Here is an 18,587-nt window from a genome sequence, read left to right as displayed (position 1 = left end):
TTAACCCACACGTCCAGGTCATTTATATACATGACAAACAGCAGAGGCCCCAGTGCAGATTCCTATGGAACATCACTAATTACAGTCCCCCAGCTAGAATAAGTCCCTTCAATCACTACCCTTTCACTTCTATGGACAAACCAGTTCAGAATCCAAATGGCCAATTCACCATGAATCCCAATAATCTTCTGGATGAGCCTCCCATGAGGGATCTTGTCAAATGCCTTAGGAAAAATCCATGTAGGCTACATCCACAGTTCTACCTTCATCAATCACCCTTGTCACCTCATCAAAAAAACTCAAATTAGTAAAACTCAGCTTGCCCCACACAAAGCCATGCTTGCTCTCCCTAATTAAGCCATGGTTTCCAAATGCTCAGAAATCCGAGCCCTAAGAGCTCTCTCCAATAACTTCCTTACCACTGATGTCACCTGTCTGTAGTTTCCTGGATTATCCCTGGTTCCCTTCTTGAATAGTGAAACAACATTAGCTATTCAACAGCGCCATGGGACCTTGCCTGTGGTTAGAGAGGAACTGAAGATATTGGTTAACACCATAAGATATAGGAGAGAATTCGGCCATTTGGCCCTTTGAGTCTGCTTCAACATTTCTTCATGGCTGATCCATTTTCCCTCTCAGCCCCAATTTCCTGCCTTCTCCCCATATCTGTTCATGCCTGGGCTAATCAAGGATCTATCAACCTCTGCTTTAAATATATCCAATGACTTAGCTTCCATAGCCTCCTGTGGCAACGAATTTCACAGATTCACCACACCATTTAAATGGATGTCCCTCTATACTGAGGCTGTGTTTTCTGGTTCTAGACTCTCCCACCACAGGAAGCATCTTCTCCACATCCACACTATTGAGGCCTTTCAACATTCGATGAGGTCATCCCTCATTCTTTCGAATTCTGGTGAGTAGGGGCCCAGAGCCATTAAATGCTCCTTTTATCCTTCTTTCTTGGAAGTCTTTCGGGAATGAGGATGACATCACTGATGTCTCTGATGAGAGCAAAGCCTGACCTGGGATGTGCAGATGCACCCGCAGGTTGGGCACGTTACAGCCATTGAAGGGTTTGGTCGTCTGTCCTTGCGATCCTGGCGCTTTTAATTGAGGTCTTTCTGCTTTTCAAATGTGCTGATGTCTTTGTAGACTGCCAGGTGTTGTGATCTTTGGCCAAGACCTCCTAACCAGCCACAGGAATATTGCATGCCTTCAAGAATATTTTCATGGAGTCTTTATAGTGCTTTGTGGGACCTCCTTGCTTTCTGATGCTGTGTGCCAGCTCGGAAAAGAATACCATCTTTGGAAGGTGGTTGTCTTCCATCCGGACCACATGTCCAACCCATTGAACTTGAGCCTTCATGATCAGTGTCTCTGTGCCAGAGCTCTTGACCCTTCATAGCACTTCTGTGGTGGGGACTCTGTCTTGCCACAAGATGCCCATGATCTTGCGAAGGCTCACAGGTGCAACTGGTCAAGCAACCTGATGTGCCTGTGGTATGGGGTCCATGTTTCACAGACTTACAGCAGCGAATCAGGATGATTGTTCTGTAGACTGCCATCTTGGTCTTCAGCCGGATGCCATGTTCTCCTGACACACTTGTACATAGCCTGCCAAAGGATGCCCCAGCTTTTGCAAGTCTGTTTGAGACCTCTTGATCTACACTGCAGGAGGAGGTGAGGCGCCTTCCCAGGTAAGTGAAAGCGTCAACATTGTTGAACTGTGCGTCTTCAATCTCACTTCATGGTTCCACAGGGTTGGTATGGGATTAGGGCTGAAGTAGAACTTCTGGCTTCTGCAGGTTGATAGTTAGGTCGAATTTTCTTGCTGCCACAGCAAGGCAGTCAGCGAGGTCCTGCAGGTCCCTTGCAGTCATCTGCAAAGCGGAGATCTTGCATTATTGCCTCCAACACTTTGGTCTTGGTCTTGAGGCGTCACAGATCGAAGAAGTGTCCATCAGTCCTGTAGTGAATTGTTATTCCCGCATTAGTCTATGAGAGAGCAGAGATCAGCATTGTGGCAAACAGCAGGCTGAACAGAGTAGGCATGAGGACACAGCCACGCTTGACACCACTAGTTATTTGGAAGGGGTCAGAGATGGAGCCATTTTCGATGACTCTGGCCATCATGCCATCGTGGAATGACCTGACGATGCTGACCAGCCTTAGGGGGCAGCCTAACTAGGTAAGGATACACCAAAGGCCTGTACGACTGACAGTATCAAATACCTTCATCAGGTCCACAAAGAAGATATAGAGATTCTGGTTCTGGTTCTGGCACTCCTACTGGATCTGTATGACAGCAAAGATCATGTCTACTGTCCCTCTGTTAGATCTGAAACCACACTGGCTCTCTTGAGACAACGTCACCAAAGAGGTGAGAGGTGATATGGGCCATGATTTTCCCAGCTATGTTCAGGAGAGACGTGCCTCTGTGGTTGTGACAGGATGCCCCGTTCCTCTTGTTCTTGTACAGGTGGATGATGTTTGCATCCCTAAAGGCGTTCTCTCAGAACTGCTGCATGAGCTATGTCAGCCTCTGAAGAAGGGTTTTGTACCCACCTTGAACCTGGTGGGATCCCATCTGGGCCAGGGGCCTTATCTGGCTGCAGCTAGTTGACTGCTTTCCTAGCTTCTATCAATTTGTGGGGGTCATCAATGGCCTCCAAGACTGGGCGCTAGGGCATGTCTTCTATGGCCTGGTCGTCTATCTGGGATGGCCTGTTCAGCAGCTGGTTGAAATGGTTTGCCCAGCCTTGGATAGTGCTGCTTTTGTCAGTGAGGAATGCTCCATCTAAGGAGTGGACGGTGCCATGATGTTGGAGGAAGGTCCATACAGTGCCTTTAGACCATCAAAAGCTTCTTTGTGTTGTTCTGATCAGCGTAGCGCTGAAGCTGTACCGCTTTGGCCTCCCACTACTGATCTTTCATCTCCTGCAGTTCAGCCTTGACCTTACTACGGAGGTGCTTCAAGTGGTCATATTTGGAGGTTAAGTGCTTGTCACTGAGTCTGCTTGAGGAAGGTGACAATATCAGAGGTGACACACAAAATGCCGGAGGAACTCCGCAGGCCAGGCAGCATCTCTGGAAAAAAGTACAGTCGACATTTTGACCCGAAACATTGACTGTACCTTTTTCCATTGACACTGCCTGGCCTGCTGAGTTCCTCCAGCATTTTGTGTGTGTTGCTCGAATTTCCAGCATTTGCAGATCTTCTCTTATTTGTGACAGTATTAGATTTGTTCTCATTGAACCAATCATAATGCTTCTTCTTGGGGTGCCTGAGAACGGCACTTGCAGTGCTGTACAGGGTGTCTCTGAAGACAGCCATGCTGGTTCTGGGTCTGCTTCCTCAGGCAGTTGCTCAAGTTGTTCCTCCAGTTTGCTGATTAGATCCTTCTTTAATGCTGGGGTCAGCTTAGTGTGCGCCCTGGCGATCTGAAATAACAGCCTGTTTCTCAGCAGGATGTGGTCAGTCCAGCAGTTTGCACTCCTCATCGCTCTAGTGATGATCACATTCCTGATATCCTGGTGCCTTGCGATCACGTAATCGATCAGGTGTCAGTTCTTGGAGCGTGGGTGCATCCAGGTTGCCTTGCGGTTGTCTGGAAGCTGAAAGAGGGTGTTGGTGATTGTCAGCCCATTTTCTGCACAGAAGGGGTAGTAGCTGCCCATATGAATTCTCCTTTTCAAGGCCTTGCTTGCCAATGACTTTCAGCTAAGACTGATGGTCACTGCCTACTCGGGCATTAAATTCGGCAAGTAGCAGGATCACTGACAGGAGAAGGGGTGAAGCCTGTTTATAAATCCCAGAATCATTTTCATGAACCTCCTTTGAACCCTCTCCAATGTTAGCACATCCTTTCTTGGATAAGGAGCCCAAAACTCCAAGTGAGGCCTTAACAGTGCTCTTTAAAGTCTCAATATTACATCCTGTCTTTTATATTCTAGTCCTCTCAAAATGAATGCTATAAAAGCATTTGCCTTCCTCACCACCGGCTCAACTTGCAAATTAACCTTTAGGAAATCCTGCACGAGGACTCCCAAGTCCCTTTGCACCTCAGATTTTTGTGACTTTCTCTCCATTTAGAAAATAGTCTATCCTCTTCTTCTCGGTGGATTGTCACTTGTCGCGGTGGAGAAGCTTGTGTGGTCCTGTGATCCTGAGAGCAATGCCGTTTCGAGCTATGCCTCTGGTAGGGACACCCATGGCGGTAAGGTCGAGGGTGAGGTCCCTGACAGAGAACAATCCAACCAAGACCTCAACGGTGGAACAGGTGGACGAAGTTACTTTGAACTCAACGGCTGTGAAGGCGGATGAAGGCTGCAGCAAATCCATCAGCTCCAATCGTCGTGGTTTCCATGCCATTGGAATCAGTTGGTTGATTTGTGAAGTATCGTGTGCTTCTTGTAGTGCAACATCAAGTACACGTTAAACAAATACACGCACAAGCGTCTTCGCTCTGTGGGCCACTTCTTCAAGTCTTTCAGTGATCGGGGGAGGGCGACGGGAGCACTAAAGACCATTATCCTCAACCTCGAGGGATAGCCATGACAACGAGTCTATCCTTTTATTTCTTCTACCAAAGTGTATGATCATACACTTCCCGATATTATATTCCATTTGCCACTTCTTTGCCTGTTCTCCTAATCTAGGGCCTCTCTATTTCCTCAAACTTATCCGCCCTTCCACCTATCTTTGTATTGTCTGCAAGCTTAGCCATAAAGCCATTAATTCCATCATCCAAATCATTGACATAAAACATAAAAAGAATCAGTCCCAAAACAGACCACTGTGGAACACCACTAGACAATAGTAGCCAACCAGAAAAGGCTCCCTGTATTCCCACTTTTTGCCTCCTGCCAATCAGCCAATGCTCTATCCATGCTGGTATCTTTTCCTAATACCATTACTCTTAACTTGTTAAGCAGCCTTATGTGTGGTAGCTTGGCAGAAGCCTTCTGAAAATCCAGGCACACAATATCCACTGATTCTCCTTTGTCTATCCTGCTTGTTATTTCTTCAAAGAATTCCAACAGATTTGTCAAGCAAGAGGATGTCCAGGGTGGGTGGGTTCTCTTAGTACTGGCTGCTTTTCTGAGACAGCGAGAAGTATTGACTGAGTCCATGGAGTGGAGGCTGATTTCTGTGATGTGCTGAGCTGTGTCCGCAACTCTCAGCATTTTCTTGTGGTCACGGGCAGAACTATTGACATATCAAGCCCTGGTGCACCTAGATAGGATGCTTTCTGTGGTGCATCAATAAAAATTGGTAAGCATTCATGGAATATGCCAGATTTCTTTAGACTCCTGAGAAAGTAGAAACATTGGTGACCTTTCTTGTCTGTGACATCTGCATGATTGGATCAGGAAAGTCTCTTGGTGATGTTCACTTGTCAGTTTCTGCTGATTATTTCTGATGTTTATTTTTCACGGGACCTAATAAAAACATAATATTTTTGCTGACCAATTTTAACTGGAAGAATTGCTCGATCCTATTTAAATGTCAAAAGTGCCAGATAAGGAAGTAAATTAGTGCATACGGAAGTGCATGCTGAGGTTTTGGTTTCCTGCAACTTCGTGACTAGAGATCTGCAAACCACCCGTCTCCCTGATTGGTGCACATGCAGGTGAAATATTGTTCTAGGACAGAGGCTTCCAACCTCTTTATGCCCATACTATTAACCGAGGGGTCAGTGGATCTCAGGTTGGGAACCTCTGTCCTACAGCTGAAATAAAAGGTGTTACACTACTCTTCTATATCTCTTCATGATTCTCGATGTTCCAGGCACAACCCACAGTTAGAACAAGCATTGTGTGCACAGAACAAATTGGAGTTGAGGATAGAAAGACAGCCTTCACATGAAGCCAGAAAAAAAAAAGCTGGACCCTCTGTTCAGTATAATGCTGGCAACTTTGGTGATCACAGTGATAGTTCAGGGCAAAAAAGCCTTCCTGGACAACCAGACAGAATGCTCTTCATGGTACATCTGTAAAAACTTGCCAGAAGTTTTGGTAACATACTAAATCTCTTCAAACTACTGTGTAGGGAAGTGTATGGTTATTTTGCCAGGAAGTGTTGACTATTTTCTAAATGGGGAGCAGATTCAGAAATTGGAGTTGCATAAGGACTTGTGAGACCTAGTGGTGGATTCCCTAAAGGTTAACGTGCAGGCTGAATTGAAAAGAGATCAAAATGAATGTTAGCATTCGTTTTGAGAGGACTCGCATGTAAAAGCAAGGGTGAGCCATTCTGGCTTTCTATGGCATTGGTAAGACCTCATATATTGTGAGCAATTTTGAATTCGGAATCTAAGGAAAGATGTACTGGCCCTGGAGAAGGTCCATAAGAGGTTCACAAGAATGATCCCAGGACTGAAAGGCTTAACATTTGAAGAGTGTTTGATGTCTCTCACATTGTACTCAATGGGGTTCAATAGGATGGTGGATGGGGAGTGGAGGTGAGGGGAGAATATCACTGAAACCTACCAAATATTGCTATGAGCTGCAAAGATTTATATTTCTGTGTCAGAGCCCAGAGGCACCTCCCTTGGTAAACCATGGTAGCCTGGTTTACATTTCTGCAAGTTGTAGAGGTTTATCTATCATTAAGCCTGTTGTAATAATTAATACCTGCCAACTAGTGGAGTGGTGCTGCAGCAACAACCTCGCACTCAACGTCAGTAAGATAATAGAGCTGATTGTGGACTTCAGGAACAGTAAGACAAAGGAACACATTCCAATTTTCATCGAGGGATCAGAAGTGGAGAGAGCGAGCAGTTTCAAGTTCCTGAGTGTCAAGATCTCTGAGGATCTAACCTGGTCCCAACATATCGATGTAGTTATAAAGAAGGCAAGATATGTCAAGGATTATTGTGTAACGTGAATTGTGTCAGTTCGATACTGGATTGAGCAAGGCCTTTAGCCAGTGAATGGAGATGAAAATCTGTCCTGCAGTCTTTAAAATAAATTAGGACCTCAGAAAGAAAGTAAAAACCACAATATAGACTGTGTTAACAACAGTAAACATAGTATAAATTCTGAAGGGTGTACTTTGACTCTGATGGCATAACATTGGAGCAGGTCCTTGAGTATGATTGGAATGTTATTGTCCTGCCTCATACCAAACTACTTGGTACTCACACTCAGTTACAACGTCATTGGATTGTAATTTCAGGGTGAGATTGAGAAGCACTTCAGGAGGGAGATCTCCAAACACTTGGCTTCATGGTTCATGAAAATGATTCCGGGATTTAAAGGCTTATCATATGAGCAGCCTTCATCCCTTCTCCTGTGAGTGATCCTGCTATTTGGCGACTTTAATGCCCGAGTAGGCAGTGATCATCAGTCTTGGCTGGAAGTCATTGGCAAGCATGGCCCTAGAAAGGAGAATTCATATGGGCAGCTACTGCTGAGCTTCTGTTTAGAAAATGGACTGACAATCACCAACAAGATTATTATTACAATGGTAGTAATTTCTGGATTGCTGCCTGTGCCACGCACCAATGAAGGAAATAGGACGATTTGGCAGATAAGTGTGTGGCTGAGGAGCTGGTGCAGGGCTTCAGTTTCTTGGATAATTGTGATCTCTTCTGGGGGAGGTATGACCTCTTCAAGAGTGACAGGTTGCACCTGAAACCAAGGGGGACCAATATTCTCGCGGGTAGGTTTGTGAGAGCTGTTGTGGAGGGTTTAGACTAACTTGGCAGGGGGGTGGGAACCGGAGTGAAGAGACTCAGGAAAGGGCAGATGGTAACAAAGTAAAGATAGAGTGCAGGTGATGGGACATAGTTCAAATCATTAGGGTTTCAGAATCAGAAAGGATAGCAAATACGGTACTCAAGATGTTGTATCTAAATATGTGTAGTATAAGAAATAAGGTGGATGATCTTATTGCAATATTACAGATTGCCAGGCATGATGTTGTGGCCATCCCAGGATTGTGGCTGAAGGTTGGGAGTTGGGAGCTGAATGTCCAAGGTTACATGTTAAATCGGAGAGATAGGAAGGTAGGCAGAGGGGTTGCTGTGGCTCTACTGGTAAAGAATGGCATTAAATCAGTAGAAAGATGAGACATAAGATAGGAAGATATTGAATCCTTGTGGATTGAGTTAAGAAACTGCAAGGGTACAAGGATATTGGTGGTAGTTATATACAGTCCTCCCAACATGGGCTGGAAGGTGGACCAAAGGTTACAACAGGAATTAGAAAAGGCGAGCAAAAGGGCAATGTTATGGTAGACATGGGTGATTTTACCATGTAGGTCAATTGGGAAAATCAAGTTGGTAATGGATCTCAAGAGAGTGACTTTGTTGAATGCCTAGGAGATGGCTTTTTAGAGCAGTTTGTCATTGAGTCTACTAGGGGATCAGCTATACTGGATTGAGTGTTATGTAATGAACCAGAGGCGATTAAGGACTTAAGGTAAAAGAACCCTTAGGAACCAGTGATCACAATATGATTGTGTTCAACTTGAAATTTGACAGGGGGAAGGTAAAGTCTGATATAGCAGTATTTCAGTGGAGTAAGGGAAATTCTCTGACCCTGTATCATCTCTTTCTAAACATCTAATTTCATCTCTTTCCACTAGAGCCACACCATCACCTATGCCTTCTTGCCTGTCCTTTCTATCCTTTGATATTAAGCTGCCAACTATGTCTCTTTAGACCATAAGACATAGGAGCAGAATTAGGCCATTTGGCCCATCGAGTCAGCTCTGTCATTTAATCATGGCTGATCATTTTTTTCACCTCCTCAACTCCATTTCCCAGCCTTCTCCCTGTAACCTTTGATGCCATGTCCAATCAAAAAACTATTAATCTCTGCCTTAAATACACCCAACGACCTGGCCTCCACAGCTGCACGTGGCAACAAATTCCACAAATTCACCACCCTTTGGCCAAAGAAATTTCTCCGCATCTCTGTTTTGAATGGACGCCCCTGTATCCTGAGACTGTGCCCTCTTGCCCTAGCCTTTCCACATCTACTCTGTCAAGGCCTTTCAACATTCGAAATGTTTCAATGAGCTCACCCCTCATCCTTCTAAATTCCAGCAAGTACAGACCCAGAACCATCAAACGTTCCTTGTACAATAACGCTTTCATTCCTGGAATCATATTTGTGAACTTCCTCTTAACCCTCTCCAATGTCAGCACATCTCTTTGAAGATGAGGAGCCCAAAACTGTACACAATTCTCAAGGTAAGGCCTTACCAGTGCCTTATAAAGCCTCAGCATTGCATCCCTGCTCTTGTATTCTAGACCTCTTGAAATGAATGCTAACATTGCATTTGCCTTCCTCACCACCAACTCAACCTGCAAGTTAACCTTCAGGGTGCTCTGCACAAGGACTCCCAAGTCCCTTTGCACCTCAGAGTTTTGAATTTAGTTTTACAACCAAAGTGCATGACCATGCATTTTCTAACATTGTATTTCATTTGCCACTTTCTTGCCCATTGTCCTAATCTAAGTCCTTCTGCATCCTAACTCCACCAATCTTTTTATCATCTGCAAACTTGGCAACAAAGGCATCTATTCCATCATCTAAATAATTTCTCTATGGCATATAAAGAAGTGGTCTCAACATTGACCCCTGCGGAACACCACCAGTCACTGCCAGCCAACCAGACAAGGATCCTTTTATTCCCAGTCACTGCCTTCTTCCAATCAGCCAATATACCAGACAAGGATCTTTTCATTCCCAGTCACTGCCTGCTTCCAATCACCCAATACTCTAACCATCTTAGTAACTTTCCTGTCATACCATGGGCTCTTAACTTGATAAACAGTCTTATGTGTGGCACCTTGTCAAAGCCCTTCTGAAAGTCCAAATATACAACATCCACTGCATCCTCTTTATCTATCCTACTTGTAATCTCCTCAAAGAATTCCAATAGGTTCATCAGGCAGGATTTTCCCTGAAGGAAATCATACTGACTTTGTCCTATCTTGTCCTGTGTGACCAAGTACTCCATCACCTCATCCTTAACAATTGACTCTCACATCTTCCCAACCACTGAGGTCAGGTTAACTGGCTAATTTCCTTTCTGCTGCCTTCCTCCTTTCGTAAGGAGTGGAGTGACATTTGCGATTTTCCAGTCCTCTGGCACCACAACCTCTAACACTACCTCTTTCAGTTTTCTCTTTTCTCAGCTACTACTGAGTGATGCCCACAATGTCATACTGACCAATCTCTAATTGTGCCACAAGTTCATCCGCCTTACTCTGGACACTGTGCATTTAAATACAGTACATTCAGTTCTGCAACCTTTGTCCTTTTGAATATTCCTTCTGTGGTACAATTTAACTCTTTGCTCTGTCTGCATTTGTACCCATTCATTGGCTTGTCCTTCCTTACGTTCATGTTACACCCATCGTCTACTTGTAAACCGGCTGGCTGATCCTCAGCTCTATCTTACTGGTTCCCATCCCCCTGCCATATTAGTTTAAAGCACTCCCACTTAAGTCCTGTTGATTCTATTTGTATTTGTTTGTTGCATTATGATTAATGCTTAGCTCTTGCCAAGAAAGGATATCTTTTAACTCTATTAATTATAATTGTGGTAATTAATCATAACAAACTAATGACTGTGAGTACTGGATGTCAGCTATGGAATTACTCCAATGATATATAATTATTTTTTGACATGTTTATGCACATAAACAGGTATACATACAGGAGAAAGACAGGAACAGCCCTTTCAGCCCAAAAAATTTGTGCTAAAAAAGATGTTGAATTAAACTAAATCACTTCTGCCTGTCTGCAGTCCACATCCTTACATTTGTTGCATATTCATGTGTTTATGTAGCAGCCTCTTAAACACCGCGATCATATTTGCTCCCACCATTATCCCAGGTAGTCACTTCTCCACACCTAGACTGAATGTCCAGTAGTATTTGACTTCTTAACCCGAGGAGAAGGACTCTAACCAGCTACCTTTTCTATGCCCTCCCCCCATAATTTGGAAAAGTCCTATTGGGTCTCCTCTTATCCTTTGACCCTCCAGCGTAAGCCACCCAAGTTTGTCCAATTATTCCTTATAACTATTACTCTCAAATCCTGATAACATTCTGGTAAACCTGTTCTGCACCCTTTCAAAATCCTCCACATCCTCCCAGTAATCTGGTGATCAGAATTGCACGTGATACTCCAAACGTGTAGCTTAACCAAAGTTTTATACAGCTGCAACATCACTTTCTTATTTTTATTCTAAATTCCACAACCAATGAAAGCAAGTATGTCAAACATCTTCCAATTCAACAACCCAAAACCTCTCATTTAATGTCAGCAAGACCAAGGAGCTGATTATTGACTTCAGGAGGAGGAAATCAGAGGCCCATGAGCCAGTCCTCATCGGAGGATCAGAAGTGGAGAGGGTCAGCAACTTTAAATTCCTTGGTGTTATCATTTCCGAGGACCTGGCACGTAAGTGCAATTATGAAGAAAGCATGACAGCACCTGTACTTCCTTGGAGTTTGCAATGATTCGGCATGGCATCTAAAACAAACTTCTTTAGGTGTGTAGTGGAGTGTACATTGACCAGCTGCATCACAATCTGGTATGGAAACACCTATCCCTTGAACAGAAAATCTGACATAAAGTAATGGATGTGGCGCGGTCCATCATGGGTAAAGCCCTCCCAACCTTCGAGAATATTTATATGGAGTTTTGTTGCATGAAAGGAGCATCCATCAGAGACTCCCACCACCCGTTCTCTTCTCGCTGCTGCCATTAGGAAGAAGGTACAGGAGCCTCAGGACCCACACTGTCAGGTTCAGGAACAGTTATTATCCCCTCAACCATCAGGGCTCTTGAACCAAAGGGGATAACTTCACTTGCCTCATCACTGAAATTTTACCACAATCTATGGGCTCACTTTCAATGACTCTTCATCTCACCTTATTGATATTTATTACTTATTTATTAATTATTATTATTATTATTTCTTTAGAGTCATAGAAACTACAGCACAGAAGCAGGGTGTTCAGTCCATCTAGTCCGTGGGAACCATTTGACTGGCCAAATCCAATCGACGTGCGCCCAGACCATAGTGCTCCATACCCCTCCTATCTATGTAACTATCCAAAGTTCTCTTAAATGTTGAAATCAAAATTGCATCCATCACTTGTGCTGGCAGCTCATTTCACACTCTCACCACCATCTGAGTGAAGACATTTCCCCTCATATTCCCCTTAACCATTTCACCTTTCACCCTTAACCCATGACCACCAGTTGTCATCTCACCCAAAAAGCCTGCTTGCATTTACCCTGTCTATACCCCTCATAATTTTGTATACCTCTATTTAATCTCCCCATAATCTTCTACATTCTAATTTCCCACAAAATTCTAACCTATTCAGTCTTTCCTCTAGTCCCAGCAACATCCTTGTAAATTTTCTCTGTACTCTTCCAATCTTATTTTCTTATTGAAGCAGCAGGAGATAGAAAAGGCATGTCAGAAAGGCAATGTCATGCTAATCGTTGGGGATTTTAACATGAAAGTGGATTGAGAAAACCAAGTCAGTACTGGACCTCAAGAGAGAGAATTAGTAGAATGTCTAGTAGAAGAACGGCTTGTTGTTGAGCCCACTAGGGTATTGGCTGTGCTGGATTGGGTGTTGTGCAATGATCTGGAGGTGATAAGAGAGCTTAAGGTTAAGGAACCTTGAGGAAACAGTGATCACAGTATGATCGAGTTCACATTGAAACTTGAGAGGGGAACTGGCTGAAGTTGACTGGAAAGGGACATTTGGAGGAAGGACAGCAGAGCAGCAACCGCTAGAGTTTTGCGAAAAATGAGGGAAGTGCAAGACAGATATATTCCAAATAAGAAGAAATTTTTAAAGGGAAGAGGGACACTACTGTGGCTGACAAGTGAAGTCAGAGCCAAAGAAAAAGCAAAAGAGCGGGCATACAAGGAAACCAGAGCTAGTGGGAAAATACAGGATTGGGAAGCTTTTAAAACTTGCAGAAGGAAACTAAGAAGGTTATTTGGACGGAAAAGATGAATTATGAAAGGAAGCTGGCGACTAATATCAAAGAAGATACTTAAGATATTCTTAAGTACCGTATATAAAGGGTAGAAGAGAGTCGAGAGTAGATATAGGACCAATACAAAATGACGCTGGAGATATTGTAATGAAAGGTGCAGAAATGGCAGAGGAACTGAAAGCACATTTTGCATCAGTCTTCACAGTGGAAGACGTCTGCAGTATACCGGACATTCAAGAGCATCAGGGAAGTGAAGTTTGTGCAGTGAAAATTACGACTGAGAAGGTGCTCAGGAAGCTTAATGGTCTGAGAATGGATAAATCTCCTGGACCTGATGGAATGCACCCCTGGGTTCTGAAGGAAGTTGCTGGAGAGATTGAAGAGGCATTAACAATGATCTTTCAAGAATCTATAGATTCTGGCATTGTACTGGATGACTGGAAAATTGCAAATGTTACTCTGCTATTTAAGATGGTTGGGAGGTAGCAGAAAGGAAACTATAGACCCGTTAGCCTGACATCAGTGGTTGGGAAGCTGTTAGAATTAATTGTTAGGGATGAGATTACGGAGTACATGGAGGCACATGACAAGATAGGCCAAAGCTGGCATGGTTTCCTGAAAGGAAAATCCTGCCTGACAACCCTACTGCAATTCTTTGAGGAAATTACAAGCAGGGTAGACAAAGGAGATGCAGTAGATTGATTTCCAGAAGGTCTTTGACAAGGTGCCGCACATGAGGCTGCTTAGCAAGATAAGAGCCCATGGAATTACAGGGAAGTTACTAACATGGGTGGAGCGTTGGCTGGTCGGCAGAAAACAGAGAGTGGGAATAAAGGGATCCTATTCTGGCTGGCTGCTGGTTACCAGTGGAGTTCCACAGGAGTCATGTTGGGACTGCTGCTTTTTACGATGTATGTCTGATTTGGACTTTGGGATTAATGGATTTGTGGCTAAATTTGCCAATGATACAAAGATAGGTGGAGGAGCGGGTGGTATTGAGGAAACAGAGAGCCTGCAGAGAGACGTAGATAGTTTAAGGGAACGGGCTAAGAAGTGGCAAATGAAATACAATGTTGGAAAGTGTATGGTCATACACTTTGGTGGAAGAAATAAATGGGTAGACTATAATTTAGATGGGGAGAGAATTCAAAATGCAGAGATGCAAAGGGACTTGGGAGTCCTTGTGCAAGGTACCTTAAAAGTTAGCCTCCAGGTTGAGTTGGCTGTGAAGAAGGCAAGTGCGATATTGGCATTCATTTCTAGAGGTATAGAATATAAGAGCAGTGATGTGATGTTGAGCCTCTATAAAGCACTGGTGAGACCTCACTTGGAGTATTGTGTGCAGTTTTGGGCTTCTTATTTTAGAAAGGATATACTGACAATAGAGAGGGTTCAGAGAAGATTCACAAGAATGATTCCAGGAATGAAAGAGTTATCTTATGAGGAATGTCTGGCAGCTCTTGGGCTGTATTCCCTGGAGTTCAGGAGAATGAGGGGAGATCTCATAGAAGCATTCTGAATGTTAAAAGGCCTGAACAGATTACATATGGAAAAGTTATTTCCCATGGTAGGGGATTCTAGGACAAGAGGGCAGGACTTCAGGATTGAAGACGTCCATTTAGAACTGAGATGCAGAGAAATACTTTAGTCAGAGGGTGGCAAATCTGTGGTATTTGTTGCTATGAGCGGCTGCGGAGGCCAAGTCATTGGGTGTATTTAAGGCAGAGATAGATAGATTCTTGATTAGCTAGGGCATCAAAGGGTATGGGGTGAAGTCAGGGAAGTAAGGATGACTAGAAGAATTGGATCAGTCCATGATTGAATGGTGGAGCAGACTCATTGGGCCGAATGGCCTACTTCTCCTCCTATATCTTATGGTCTTATGGTCTTGTTTACATCTTTGTGACCAAATCTGCACAAAATACTCCAAATTAGGCTTCATCAATTGTTACACAACTTCAATATAAGATCCCATCTCCTGTACTCAATACATTGATTTACAAAGGCCAACGTGCCAAAGCTTTCTTTACCCTATCTACCTGTGATACCTCATTGAACGAATTATGGACTTGTATTCCCAGATTCCTTTGTTCTACCACACTCCTCAGTGCCCTACTGCTCTCTGAGTAAGTCCTACCCTCAGTGGTCTTTCTGAAGTGCAACACCTCACACTTGTTTGCATAGAATACCATCTGCCATTTTCAAGCCCATTTTTCCGGCTGATGTAGATCCATCTGCAAAGCTTTGATAGTCGTTCACTACCCCCCTGATTTTGGTGTCATTGCAAATTTGCTTTTCCAGTTCACCACATTGTCATCCAGATTGTTGATATAGATGAGAAACAACAACAGACCCAGTACCAATTCCTATGGCACATCTCTAGTCACAGGCTTCCAGTCAGAGAGGTAACCCTCTTTGACCACTCTCTGGCTTTCCCCATAAAGCCAATGTCTAATCCAATTTACTGCCTCATCTCAAGGTTGTATATGGTGACATACATGTACCTTGATGTTAGATTTACTTCGAAATTTGAACTTTCTTTACCACCCTATCTCCTTGCATGGCCACTTTCAATAAGCTGTACACCTGGATCCCGACAGACAGATAAACACACACACACACACACACACACACACACTCTCACACACACACAAACTCACACACACACTCACATACACACACACACTCACACTCTCTCACACACATACACACTCACACACTCACACACACACACACACACACACACTCTCACACACACACACACACACACTCACACTCTCTCACACTCTCAGACTCTCACCCTCTCACTCTCTCTCACTTTCACACACACACATTCAGAAAATATATATTATTTTCAAATACTGATCACATTGCTTGGAACTGCAGATTCATGTTCTGGCAGAGTTCTCCCTCCTGTTATACTCCGACTTTCCAGCACTGTAGTGTGAACCTTTTCTGGTTTTTCACTGAATCCTGACCAGTTGGGGTGGGGGGAGAGTAGGAGGAGATAGTCTTCGTGGCAATGAACACAAAAGGTCAAGAGTCAAATTGCAGTCTTGTCTTAATATTGGAGCAGTTTTAAAAAGGTTTAGTCATCTGAGTTATGTTAATGTGTGGTCCTTGTGGTTACGTGAACATCTCTACTAAGCCTTGTTGAACTTTAAATGGTGATGAGAAACTGATGTGCGTTAGCAGGAATATATTTTTGATTGCATTTATCTGACAGGAGCATTCATGATGTCCACACTAACAAAGCAAGTGAATAGTAACATTTTATATAACACAGGGCTGTGTCAGTACAATTGTCATTGAAAATTACCCGGAAGCAAGTGGAAGTATAAAAGGTAACATGGGCATGCTACTGCCTCAGATATCACAGCACCATTACCTACTCAGTAAATGAAACTGGTAATATCATCGTTACGATCAGGTCACTGGAAGTTTGGGAATGTGTTTGCTGCTGTTGTAACAGTAGGTAATCAAGTTGAAATGGATAGTTTCTTCAGAAGACTCAATTTCAGTGGCACCTGTGAAATACAGTATCTGGTGTCCCACTGATAAAAGTTCTGAGTGAAAAAATAGCATATGTTATAGGAAAAGCTTCTACCTTATCTGATTAGTACAGTTCATATTAAATATTCCCTTTATAGTTACTTGAAGAGTGTTTGGCAGGAACCTGTCCAGATAAACAAGGGTTATTGTTTGCAAGACCTGTGAAAGTTCACCTCTCATGAGCATTGGTGCCAGTGATGTGTGTGGCATTGCATCTTCCACAAAGACAGTGACAGGTGCAGTTCTTCCTCAGAATGTGTAAGCATGCCTCTTAGCTGACACTGCATTAACTCACCTTCACTAAATTCACTCTCGGTCTGAAAAGGAAGCACTTAATTTCTACAAATTATCTCTCATCACTATGTTGTACAGGCTGCAGTATCTGATCTTTGGGGAATCCTGCCACCTGATCAAAGAACTGGAAAACTAGTACTTGTGTTTTTGAATTCAAGCAATTAAAATGCACAATAAGTAAACAGGATACTTATTCTTGAAAGTTCATGAACCAGCATTTTTTACTGGTAACAAATGTCCAGTGTTGTTTATTTGACTGTTGGAAGGCAATGGGGGTGGGGGAGCGGGGAAGAAAATAGGGCCTGTTTCATGTGTTAGGGTGCCAGAGCAATGTCCCACAGTGAACAGTGATGTTCAGTGAACTTGGGTAACAGGACACGGAAAAACTCTGCTTTTCAGTGGAAAAATTCCAATCTTTTCTATCCATCCAAACAGGCAGGTTTAATAACTGTGGAATAAACTTTAATAATTAATTTAAAACAGATTACGTTTTGCATCTGTACAGAGTGGTTAGAGTGCAGAGGCATATTGTCTTGGATCTTGTTTCCAATAGTAATGGAATATTTAAACAAAAACTCACACGTATACCATTTGTAGAGAAATGACTCATGAATTATAACATCAGATTCTTCCAGGATGTAGCCAAATATGGAAAGGCTTTCTTTTCTGTTCACAGGTTGTTTCTGAAGTCATTGTGGTGTGGAACATTTCCATTGGGCTAACACTGAGTAACCGCCATGCTTCCCTGCAGCATCATCTCACAGCCAACATGACACATGTCTTCTCGGCAAAGTGGTTATTCCTCACCCACCAAAACTAAAAAATCAACATGCTTTTGGTGAGTTGGCAAGTCAGATTTTCCATTCCTGCATTTCACAAATAAAATAAATACATTTTATTCAGCTGTCACTTGACCACCCAAACATTTTGGTTTATCTCCTGAAGGCACCGTTGCCCATTAGGAAAAATTTCCACAGTTTGTGACAAGTTTGGAAAACAGACACAACCACAATTTTTTGCTTCCATTACTCCCATTCCATAACCAACCTCACACCTGCCAATTAGAGTAATCCTCTGTAGGGAATTATATAGAGTTGCAGGATTGGGTAATTTCATCTGGCTCCCTTGACTCTGCATCCTCTATTGTTAAGGGATTCTTTATTAGCTGGGGCTGAACCTCCCAGTCTCAGGACTTACTGTAGTTGTTTCAGGCTGTGGGAAGTTTTGGCCAGGAGGTCTACAAGTCTTTGGATCCTAGCAGCCTTCGTGCTGCTCATGGTAGCTCAACTCACAGACATTTCTTTGGCTTCTGCATAAAGTCAGTCTGTTGGATTCTGAACAAAGCAAATTCAGGATAACTGTTACCACCAGGAGAAAGTTTAGAATAGAGATGAGACGGAATTTCCTTAGCCAGAGGGTGGTGAATTTGTGGAATTCATTGCCACAGACAGCTGCAGAGACAAAGAAATTGGGTATATTTAAAGCAGCAGTTGATAGACTCTTGATTAGTAAGGGTGTCAACGGTTATGGGGAGAAGGTAGGAAAATGGGGTTGAGAGTGATAGTACATCAACCATGATGAAATGGCACAGCAGACTCAATGGGCTGAATGTCCTAATTCTGCTCCTGTGTCTTATGCTCTTTTGCTTTAATAACTTGCCCCTTATTGTGGCTTTGAAGGGCCATTAACCATTGTAAGTACAATGAGATGGTGGGTGGAGGTTTTTGAAGCATAATCCTGGGACT

The sequence above is a fragment of the Mobula birostris genome, chromosome 2 (assembly GCF_030028105.1).
Source record: "Mobula birostris isolate sMobBir1 chromosome 2, sMobBir1.hap1, whole genome shotgun sequence".
In the NCBI taxonomy this organism is placed as follows: domain Eukaryota; kingdom Metazoa; phylum Chordata; class Chondrichthyes; order Myliobatiformes; family Myliobatidae; genus Mobula; species Mobula birostris.
This window is presented reverse-complemented; position numbering follows the sequence as displayed.